The 10,333-nt window shown below is 34.1% G+C and overlaps 1 pseudogene; it reads right to left on the bottom strand.

The window, feature by feature from the left end:
• Window positions 1–300: 300 nt before the first annotated feature.
• On the bottom strand, window positions 301–9,072 carry LOC148295910 (homeobox-DDT domain protein RLT3-like; annotated as a pseudogene).
• Between the last annotated feature and the right edge of the window lie 1,261 nt (window positions 9,073–10,333).

Genomic DNA, 10,333 nt, shown 5'->3' with positions numbered 1-10,333 from the left:
CTCAATAGCCATATATGGCAACTATATAGAAAACTGGAAGCATAGCTTCATACAAAGTACCGCGGTTTCAAAGCCTGCAACAGTTCCACTGAGCTGGCAGTATAATATGGACATCTAAATGCTCCTCAATCTGTCAAAAAAATGTGGGATTGAATGTGGCTAATCTACCGAAAAAAGGCGGTGCTATTGCTTTGGAGCATGCTTTCCTGAAGTAGAAGAAGCTTTTAAGATGGCGAAAATTTCAACAGCTATCAATTGTCAAGCACCAATCTGCATTATATTCAATCATTACCTCTGACACTAATTTCCAGTATGGGCTCTTTCCAAGTATGGAGCAATTAAGGCATCCAATCTCACCAACCAGAGTGCAACTGCAGATGTTGTTTGGGGCATACATGCAAAGGACGCAATCAGTTCTTCACTAAAATTACAAGAACCTTGCACTATATTGCATTCATATAATCGGTCCTCGTTGATGGCACCAACAAAATCACCAAGAACCTGCACGAGTAAACAATAAAGAAACTGATGGTTCCGAACTAGAAAATAAACAAAAAATAGATAGTGTGATATGAGGAAACTAGAAAACCTGCAAAAGCTCAGCCAAAGATGAGGTACGTCTTAGTCATTTCACCCATAGCTTATGAGCAGATTTTTTCCAAGCACCCAACACAGCATCTTCTGGCATGACTGCACAAAGCAGAGGGAGGTGGAGATCAATATAGCACGGAAAAACATTAAAAAATTTGGGGCGAATAGAAATGTCTTCTATATATAACCTAGACAACCTGTTTTAAGCACCAGACAATCAAAAGGTTCAGGCCCCAAAATCCAACTAAAATAATCCCACTATTTAGGGTTGGCTACCAGAGGCCAGAACTAATCAGATAGGGCAGGTGGATGCGCCATTCTGCTCCATTCACAGCAGTACGCATTTTCATCAATCCCTTCCCAGTAACTCATGCTAAATTCCTCTTTTGGCCTTGTTTTCCCGCCATCCCCCACCCCTTCATCTAAAATCTAATTGCACTTCAGAGATTTTATCTTCTTTTTTTTATTATATAAAAGCTATTGGATTTGATTGCACATAAATCTCAAAGTCACATTCTAAATTATCCAAACCATGACCACTTAATTCATTCCTAGGTTGATCCTCAACTGAAGTCCTATTCTCCTCCAGTCTATCAAAGATATGTGTAGCTTGAAATCTTTTTAACTGGAGGACATCTTCATTACTATAACAAACAAATATCAGAAAATGCAAAGCTAAAATCCAAATGATGGGTTACCTCAATTGCATGCATTGCAGCTTTTATAGTGATTGGATATGTGAATCTGTGATGAGAAGACCTTATGCTTAGGAAAAGTATCACTCGCTTCTTTCTCCTTACATGCGGCTACATGGATGGCATACATTTCTTCCAGAACAAAATGAAGCTCAAATGTTGTATGGCAAATCCTGCAGTGCTTCTCATCTCTCCAATGCAAATCATGACAACTTTCACATCTAGTAAGTGTATCAAAGTAGGATCGTTTACCATGTTTGACAGCATTAAGATCTAGGTAAAAGGAATTCCATAACCATGAATCAAATGCTTGGATTCGGCTCCATTTCTGTTTCTGTTGTTCTCCTTTCTTTCTAACTTCAAGAGCCACAACTCCAGATGAAGGCAGAGAATCATTTGCAATAAGAAGAGCCTCTCGTTTACCCCTGTCATCCAAAACTGACAACAAAGCACACAGAGCCTGCAATTGGTTTAAGAAAAAGCAAGTAAATATTATAACTTATACAAGGTCAAGCAATATGTACTACAATCACATTGATCGTATAACAAAAGTTCCGCATAATACCTCTTCTGTATCAATCTCCTCCCAGTGACCATCTTCTGAAGATTTGAAATAAACCCTTCTATGTCCAGGGTCATATGCATTACAAGGGCCCAAGAAAAGCCAGTATCTATTGCATCTACGATCAGACCCCAAAAACACAGATTGCATTGGGTGTAAGTCGAACCGCACTTCTCTTTCTTTTCCATTTTTCTCTTTTGTAGAGAATCTCTCGTCAGAGAACTTTGAGATTGACCCTGAAGAATCTATAGGGTGAAACTTTAATGTGTAATCTTATTTTGCACCACTCGTATGTCCTGCATGGGCCCAGGTTGGCCTGGGCATGCCATGTTGTTTAGTTGATAACCTCTTAATTTTCGCCCCTGAACCAGAATGAAGTCGAAACAGCGAGAGGAAGGAGTGTAGACTACGCTGGGAAGAAGAAGACATCTAACCTAACGGGTTGGGTTTTGTAAAATGGGCTTAAACATTGTATTAAAATGGCCCTCTATTAAAAAAAAGTAAACTTTTTTTAGCAGTTTTTTTTATTTTTTTTAATTATTATTTTTAATTTCAAGGTTACAGAAAATACAAAAGTAAAAGTCGGATAATATCAACGTTGGAAAATGTTAAACTTATAAACCACCATAATAATTACAGTTACTTGAATCTCATTGAATATTCAAATAATATTTATTGTCAAAGTATTTCCATTTAACGGGGCAACCTCATAGTAGTGGGAAAAATAAAAACAAAGAAAAGGTTTCAATGTCCATGCAAAGATTCTATATATGTTACCTCCATTATGAAACTAGAACCTTCATAAAGAAGATCAATTGGAGCCACTATTGCGCTCAACTTTTCTTCAATGCTTAAATATGAATATTCACCTTCCATCAGTGCTAACAACCATACTTCTCCTGGATGGCTCTCATCAATTTCGGTGTATACTATCACCATGTTATCTTTACTTTTGTCATGGTTCATATAAGTCAACTTTTTAATTTTGGAATTTCCTGAATTGCTCCAAGAATCATCATCACTGCTACATGTACCACTATCACCGAGGTGATCATCAACTGCTCCAGGGTCTTCGATATCTGATTGGGATTCCTCCATTTTCTTTTCAGAAAATTAATATGCACATGATATGTGGATGATGAAACTTTTCAAATAATGTAATATCACTTGAAAGAGTTGAACCAATTAAAGACTCTAGTTCCTCTATTCCACTGGAAAGGTTCAATTCAGAAATCTGCAAAACAAAAACAAAGTCCATCACTAATTCGAGTGGAATGCTGTGCTTGGCTGGTATCAACTTAATGATTAAAACATGAGAGATTATGATAACGAAATTTTCAAGAAAATTACCTGCAATGACTTCGCCAACTCAGAAACTTTCAACCCATGAATTCCTTGCTCTAGCAGAACTTTGAACAATTCACCCTTCAAAGTACCTGGACGTAAACCATACTTCACCATAAGGCTCATTTCCTAGATAACAAAAGATTCAATTTGAAAAACCAAACTTCACATTTATAGATAGGTTTATGCAACATTGTAGAACATAAATAAAACCACCATAAGAAAGTAAATAAAGGCTCATGCGCATGTCTAGTCATTAAAGCAAATAATACCAGAGACAATTAGCGGAGACAAATAAACATATGCTCAACAGATGTTATTTAGGAATGCACGATAAAGCCAACAAACAAAACTGAAGAAACTATTTCCTTTAACATTCAATCACTACATGTTATATGTAAAACCTAAAATTTCTGATTTTGGTCCTTAAATATGGAAAATGAATCTATCCAACTGGGGCTCTGCCTCAAGGTAGAAACAGATTATTCGGGGTAATGACAAATGTTAAATGACTATTGCCAATAAGGCTTTGAATGCTCAAGGTTTTGGGTGATGAACACATATTATTGGGCATCTATAGCACTTAACTTGCAGAATACATATGTGTTGATAATTAAATACATTTACTAGGGAGGAAATGGAGCTTAGAAAAATCAATTGCAACTATGGGGTTAAATTAGAAGACCTTGCTAAGGGCATCCCTTCGCATTGCACCTTGCTTTGAACCAAAACCAGCGGCACAGTGTTTCTGTCCTTATTAAAGGGTTTAGCGATCCCTGCCAAATCATTTGATAAAGATGCTTAGTTATTGAGTACTTCCATTCAATTTTTTCTTCTTTTATCCCAAAAAAATGGTTGGTTCTCTTTCTTATTTTTTACGACCTCTTTATTAGGCAAATTGAAGAAGAAAAAAAAAAGGTATATTGAAAATAACAAGATACCTATATGTCAAGTAGATTATGTATTATCTCATACTTCCCCCAATAATGAGGTACAATCCTATATTTACCTAGTAAGTTATGTACATAATCTCACATTTACCTAGTAATTAGGTACATAATCTTATATTTACCTAGTGACCAGGTACATTAGAAAATTTTACCTATATATATATATACCTATATTAATATAAAGCACATTAGCGCTCATAGTACCTATATATTACGTACATAAAAACGTCATCAATAGTTCTCTTGTTTATATTGTTTTTCTCAAGTTTTTTATTTGTTGCTATGCTTAAACACCACGAATCAACTTGATAAGTATTAAACATGTTGTGTTTTCAATATTTGGGTGTTTACCTGATGCATAGGTATATAATTTCATGTGGGTGCTTGTCTCATCGATTAGTATAATATGTGGGTCTTTACTTTTTTTGATTAAATTGTATTTTATCCATATGTTAGGTAAATATTCACAAGGAAAGAATTCAAATTTTAAAATTTGAAATTCAATTACAATGAAATAATGCATTAAATTGGATTTTCAATGTGTTTCTTTATTTACCTCAAAGGGTAAAATTGATACAACAAAAAAAGTAATAAAAGTCAAAGGACCTGCATCTAAAACCAAAACAATGAGGACTTAGCTTAATGACAACTAATCGTTTTGGACCTAGATCTAAGAAGCCCAATTAATTATTGTGTCTGCATTTACATGTGAGCTATGCAATGGACCTGCAATATTATAATATAGGATATATAAATGCATTTCATGAAGAAAAGCATAGGAAAATTCAAATGCATGCATGTAACAAGGTTCTGAGTCTCTGGCACAGACAATATGTAACCACATGATTTTAATTGATATCTTAATGTAAAATATTGTGTTAGGTGATCATTTCCATTGAATTTATATATTTCCGGGGTAGAGTTATAGAGAACTCGTCTCCATGGAGGCAGGCAGGTAGAGCTGGAATGCTGAATAGAAGAGTTATCGCCTTACTGTTATATATATTCTATGGTTTGTTGTGTAGTTTATCAGATACAGTTACCCATTTGAAGATGCTCATCTTATATTAGATTTTAAACAGGGTTGGGTGATCAGCTGATGTGGAGTTGAACCCTGTGGCTTGAGCAAAGGCTCCGGTTCACGCGGTTTCTAGAGTGGAGGGAACCGCCTAAGGTTGGCTTTATTTTTTAAAATATGAAAAAATATAAAAAAAACTAGGTATAGCCGCGCGGCCATACTATTTTTAAAAAGAAACATGTATCGCCGAGCGGCTATACTATTTTTTTAGACTAAAAAACTGAGTATAGCCGAGCGGCTGTACTATTTAAAAAAAACCAAGTATAGGTGAAAAAAAACTGAGTATAGCTGTGTGACTGTACATTCATTCATAGTTAGTAAAATACATAATGAGAAAAAATACTAATAAAATACGTACGTGTTTCATTCGGCAAAATGTTTGCAAATTACAACTTAAATGTCCAGCAACTATATTATTTTTTTAATATATATTAATTTTATTCAATAATATGTGAGAATTTTGTGTATAATACATGAATTTTGTGTGTCTTATTAAAAATTTTGTAAAAAAATATGTGTATTAAACATGAAAAATGTGTATGTACCTGTATAATACGAGTATTGTATGTTTGCTTTTTAAAAAATGTGAACTTTATCGAGTCTTTAAAATGTGTGCAGAACACAAATGTATTAATGAAAAATATGTACGTACGTGTATAATACATTATTAAACGTGAAAGTACTAAATGGTTTATAAGAGAAATAACTCTGAAAAAGTAAAAAATCAAAAGGGGACAATAGAGACTTGGATAATGGCCTAATAGTAATGAATAATGCTCTAAACTACTTTTATCGATAAACAAAAATCGGAGAAAACAATTTAAAAGAAAAAAAAGGATTCAACTATATATGTAAAGCGTATAGCCATTCGGATATACTATTTATTAAAAAAATTAAAACAAGAAAAACCAGTAAAGCCACCCGGCTATATACACTATTTATAAAACTATTTATAAAAAACAAAAGAGGACCCTCCCAGGGATTAGGCCCACGTGTCAAAATGCGGATATACTATTTTTTTCAAACACTTAAAAAATCGGGTATAGCCGCTCGGCTATACGATGTATATATATATATATTAAAAAAAGCACCCGCTTAGTGCTAGCCGCCACGTCAAAAACCGTAAAGCCGCTTGGCTATACTATGTTTTAAAAAAATTAGGGAAGAACGAGTATAGCCGCTTGACGATATGATTTAAAAAAAAAAAATTTGGAAAAATCCGAGTATAGTCGAGCGACTATACTATTTTTTTATAATAAAAAATTAGAAAGAAACCAAGTATAGCCGTGCGGTTGTACGATTAAAAAAAAAAAACTTGGTATAGCCTCATGGCTGTACATTCATTCATAGTTAGTAAAATACGGAACCGGAAAAAATATGAATAAAATACATACGTGTTTTATTCGGCAAATTTTTTTGCAAATTACAACTTAAATGTTCGGCCACTATATTATTTTTTAATATAAATTATTTACATTTTTTTAATATATCTTATTTGTATTCAATAATATGTGAGAATTATGTGTATAATACGTGAATTTTATGTGTTTTATTGAAATTTTTGTAAAAAATACGTGTATTAAACATGACAAATTTGTACAAACATGTATAATATGAGTATTGTACGTTTTCTTTTTAAAAAATGTGAACTTTACTGATTCTCTAAGATGTGTGCAGAACACGGATGTATTATTGAAAAATACGTACGTATGTGTATAATACATTATTAAACGTGAAAGTGCTAAATTGTTAAGAGTGCTGCTAAACGAACCCTAAAATTAACTGAGTACACCTTACTATCAAAGTAGTTATTGGATTACTAATTTATCCTAACATAAAATGACCAAAAAAGATATATTATTTTTTTGGACGATCCAAAAAAGATATATTGAATTGGGAAACAAATATAATTTTAATAAATATTATCTACTCACCATATTTAACCCTAATCAAACATAGATAAGTTTTTGTATTGCTTAGTGCCCAGGGCGAAATCTTATTTCTTTGGAGGGGAGAAAGAATTGCTAGTAAAATCAAGCTGTACACATGGAACAATATTCGGGAGATTCTTATTTCAAATCCTAATAAAATGAAGGATAGATAACAGTCTTTCCATGGAGATGGAATGCCAACGATTGTGCATTATTATAAGTTGATAGAATCAGTTTCTCATGCTCCTTTGGGCCCGAGTAATAACTGAGTAGAGAAACTAGATTCAGATGTCTGATGTTTCCTAGTTTCTTTACTTCTCTTGCAAATTCTTTCCTTCCTTTTGCTATACCCTCCCTTAGCCATTTCACAGCCGATACATGACCTGAGTCAAGCATAGCTTTGTACTTTGTTCCATGACAACTCCTTCCAATAGTTTCTGCAGGAGCACCTGAAAGTTCTTCTGCTGTGACCAAGGAGCCATAAAATAGATGTGAATCACCAACCAATTTATCTGGAGAACAAGTTTTGAGAACATCAGGACTCTCAAGTGGTTGTTGATTTTTAGAAGGTGATAGATTTGGGATTGGTATTAGGGTGTTGTGTGATATAGTGTATTAGGGTGTACTAGGGGTATTTTTGGTAGTTAAATAGGGTGTACTTAGTTAATTTTACATTTTGATTAAAATATTAGAGTGTATTTAGATCATAGGGTGTACTCAGTTAATTTTAGGGTTCGTTTAGCAGCACTCATTGTTAATTGCTTTCATTTGTAATTAAATGTTTTAATTATTTTTTCTTTAGTGAATAAATAAATATTTTAATTAACTTCATAAATTATATTACTTAATAAATGGTAATTATTTTTAAAAATATTTTATTTAATAAAATATTTAAATACTAGTTATTCACTAAGTAAATAATAATTAAAACATAACTACTAAATAAAGTAATTAAAAAAGAGAAATAAAGATTGTGCTATTTAAAGGGTAGTAATTAAAAAAGAGAAATAAAGATTGTGCTATTTAAAGGGAATAGCCGTGCGGCTATACTTTGAAAATATTCTATTTAAAGAGTATAGCCGTTTGGCTATACTTTTAAAATTCTACTTATAGCGTATTCCATTAGGTCATCTTCTTCGCGTTTACCACCTGGTGCTGCCGCCGCAAGCTCGTGGAGCAGATCCAGCCAAATTTTCTTCGCTTAGTTTACCACACGGTGCTGCCTAAAGCTCTCAGAGATGAAGGATCCGCCCACCCGCCCAGGCCGCGCCTAGGCGCCTCCTAGGCGGCCGCCTAGGCCGATTTTTCGAACACTAGCAGCATATGCATTTGTATGATATTAAAAAACCAGTTGGTAGGAAATGGAAGGTGATGAATGATTCTAACACAGACAATGTACCACATGAATATAAAGTATGCTTCCGCTTGTGGCTGTAAGGTAAATAGAGCCAGAATGGTTGAAGATGACCTCAAAACCACTACCCTCAGTGTGTGTTGACCAATATACATAATTAGGAGTATCCAATGGGAAATTTGTTGTATAAAGCGAGAGTGCTCCATCAGATTGTAGTGCAAACTGGAACCTCCCTCGTGAGTAGTTGGACGCCGTGTAGCTAGCGAGGAGTGTGTTGTTTAGTTTTAGAGTCTGTGTTGGTAGGATTGTATCAGTTGGTTGATCAAAACTCTCCCTCAAATTGTTTAAATTTCTATTGGCCAGAACGAAATTTCCTGTGTCAAGCATGGCTGCATAGGCAACTCCAGTACCACCAAAGTCAGCAATCCATTTTTGTTTGCCTATTGCAATATCACTGAGCATCAACTGGCGATGTGCAGTGAGTTCAACTGTGGATCCTTGTTGCCATTGGCTGACCAGACTTTTTGGATATTTTGTTAAACCAGATGGCTCGTATGAAGCCACCATCGCTACCAATCTTTTGGAAACCGAAAGCGAATTCCCCAGATGGTGAGCACCAGACAGAGTTATTGTTGTCCTTTGTAGTGAGGGATGAGCCCAAAGATATGTTGTTGTAAGTTTGAGCAATGATTGAAAATGGCAGTATCTGTAGAAGGAGTAAAAAAAAAAAAAAGGATATGGTAGTTCAAAAGCTATGGTACATAATTAAGGAGTTAATGGTGAAACTGCTGATGAGCATCATTTGCTATATCTTTATATACCATCATCTGTGGAGTCACCTACAGTACCTTAAGATCATCGACAATCCATGCAATATGTTTTAACTGAATTAATGTGTTATGCTTTGGTTTGCTGCCCACATAAGTTTGCTAAAATGACAAACAAATGCAGTCCTCCCTTGATATACACAAAAAATTCAAATGTTTATGATATGATTTCTCTTGCTGTTCAAATTGAATCTTTGTTCAGTGTACTAAGAATCTGTTTAACTGAATAATGATTTCGTTCAACTACACGGTGTTGAAATGGGAGTCTCCTAATTAATCAAAGAGATTTATTTCCTTGATTAATTAAGGAATTTACTTTCCTATTTTATATAGTTGTCAAATCATTGTATAATTAGGAGATACTTTCCTAATCCTTTACTGTATTTAATTCCTTGTAAAACACTTATGTAAACTCTTATATATACCTCCTTATGGAGAAGAATAAAACCCAACCTAATATATTCAAACCAAATATCATATTTTAGCACACGGTGTATGGACAGATATGGAAATTTGTCTTTTTGGATCATTCCACACATATTTTTCATTGTTTTCAAAGCTTTCTGTCTCTGCCATTGTTAGCCTCTTTCATGTGCAATGAACTTTGTCGCTATTGGTTCTTTAAAATATCAAATGATTTAAGGGTAAGTGGAAACAAAACTCCCCAGATAATGAGGGTAAGAAAGAGTTAGCATTCACAGCAATGAGGGATGAGCCTAGAGATATATTCTTGTAAGTTAGATGAGTTTCCTACGAAGCCGTTATGAACATCTTTTGCATTGTGTATGCCAATATTATGAAATGATTTGTTTGGCATCTTAGCGGCAATTTCTTGTTTTTAGGAAAATTGATGCTTTGTTCGGCATTATTAAATAATGATTTCCCACAACTATTATACACATATGAATAAGGCTTTTTATCACAAAACGTCCCTGACGTTTGCGAAACTATCAAATTGCATCCTTAAAGTTTTTTTGTATCACTCATGGTCCCTAACGTTA

The sequence above is a fragment of the Prunus avium genome, chromosome 3 (assembly GCF_965620075.1).
Source record: "Prunus avium chromosome 3, drPruAviu1.hap1.1, whole genome shotgun sequence".
In the NCBI taxonomy this organism is placed as follows: domain Eukaryota; kingdom Viridiplantae; phylum Streptophyta; class Magnoliopsida; order Rosales; family Rosaceae; genus Prunus; species Prunus avium.
Note: the sequence above shows the minus strand (reverse complement) of the source record. Positions and strands in the feature narration are given on the sequence as shown.